General features: G+C 41.9%; 1 protein-coding gene across 1 annotated transcript in view; it reads right to left on the minus strand.

Annotated features, from left to right (window-relative positions):
* TMA16 (translation machinery associated 16 homolog) overlaps positions 1-1879 on the minus strand; it is a 31695-nt gene that overhangs the window by 28928 nt on the left and 888 nt on the right. The gene's annotated exons all lie outside the window — the stretch shown is intronic.

Raw genomic sequence — 1879 nt, forward strand, 5'->3', positions numbered from 1 at the left:
TCAAGGCTGTATATTGTCACCCTGCTTATTTAACTTCTATGCAGAGTACATCATGAGAAACACTGGACTGGAAGAAACATAAGCTGGAATCAAGATTGCCGGGAGAAACATCAATAACCTCAGATATGCAGATGATACCACCTTTATGGTAGAAAGTGAAGAGGAACTTAAATGCCTCTTGGTGAAAGTGAAAGTGGAGAGTGAAAAAGTTGGCTCAAAACTCAACATTCAGAAAACGAAGATCATGGCATCTGGTCCAATCACTTCATGGGAAATAGATGGGGGAAACAGTGGAAACAGTGTCAGACTTTATTTTTTGGGGCTCCAAAATCACTGCACATGGTGACTGCAGGCATGAAATTAAAAGACACTTACTCCTTGGAAGGAAAGTTATGACCAACCTAGATAGCATATTAAAAAGCAGAGACATTACTTTGCCAGCAAAGGTTCGTCTAGTCAAGGCCATGGTTTTTCCTGTGGTCATGTATGGATGTGAGAGTTGGACTGTGAAGAAGGCTGTGGGCCGAAGAATGATGCTTTTGAACTGTGGTGTTGGAGAAGACTCTTGAGAGTCCCTTGGACTGCAAGGAGATCCAACCAGTCCATTCTGAAGGAGATCAGCCCTGGGATTTCTTTGGAAGGAATGATGCTAAAGCTGAAAGTCCAGTACTTTGGCCACCTCGTGCGAAGAGTTGACTCATTGGAAAAGACTCTGATGCTGGGAGGGATTGGGGGCAGGAGGAGAAGGGGACGACAGAGGATGAGATGGCTGGATGGCATCACTGACTCAATGGACGTGAGTCTGGGTGAACTCCGGGAGTTGGTGATGGACAGGGAGGGTTGCAAAGAGTGGGACACGACTGAGCGACTGAACTGAACTGAACTGAACAATCACTAAGCACCAGACACTGGGCAAGCTGTTTACATTTAATTTTCATAATTCTATGAGGTAGACACTATGATTATTCCAACTTAACAGAATAACTGAGTTTTAGAGGGGTTAAGTAACTTCATCAAGACCATAATTCAGCAAAAGACAGGTGCCAAACATTCTCCAGGACTCCACTGCCCACATTCTGAGCTGTAGGAAATAAGTTTATAGAGTAACTGAAACAAATGTGCAGATGGAAAAACCTCTAGCTCCAAGCTGAGTTTAAATTCAAGACAGGATGCAACACAGACACTGCTGAGGCACCAGAAAAATGACAGGCCAGGAAACGTGCCAATGAGAACAGATTTATATTCCTTGACTCATAAGGCAACATACTCCTACTGTACATCCTGACAAAAGTGAAGTTCTGACAGTCAAGGACAACTACAGTCAAATGTCAATGAACACCCCCAATCACAAACACACAATCCAACTACTAACAGTAGTTAGGCTAGAAAAGTATGAAGAGCTGGCAATTGCACATACTGATATGTAAAAAAGACTGAATTTACACAAACATGTATAGCCTGAAGCAAAAACTGACGTGAAAAATGAAAATACAATGAAAAGGAGAAAAAGAAAATAAAAAGGGAGTAATGATACTGCCTTGATAACTGACCAGATAACTTTTAATGATAATGACCAGATAACTTTTTGGTTATCTGGTTTGATAACTTTTTAATGACTTGATAATGATAATGACCAGATAACTTTTGCCACACTATAAACTTTCTATGTCGTTGTTTTCGTTAGAAACTAACTGAAAAATGAATATTTAAAAACCATGTTCGGAGAAGGCAATGGCACCCCACTCCAGTACTGTTGCATGGAAAATCCCATGGACGGAGGAGCCTGGTAGGCTGCAGTCCATGGGGTCACTAAGGGTCAGAGACGACTGAGCGACTTCACTTTCACTTTTTACTTTCACGCATTGGAGAAGGACATGGC

This window comes from Bubalus bubalis, chromosome 7 (assembly GCF_019923935.1).
Source record: "Bubalus bubalis isolate 160015118507 breed Murrah chromosome 7, NDDB_SH_1, whole genome shotgun sequence".
NCBI lineage: Eukaryota > Metazoa > Chordata > Mammalia > Artiodactyla > Bovidae > Bubalus > Bubalus bubalis.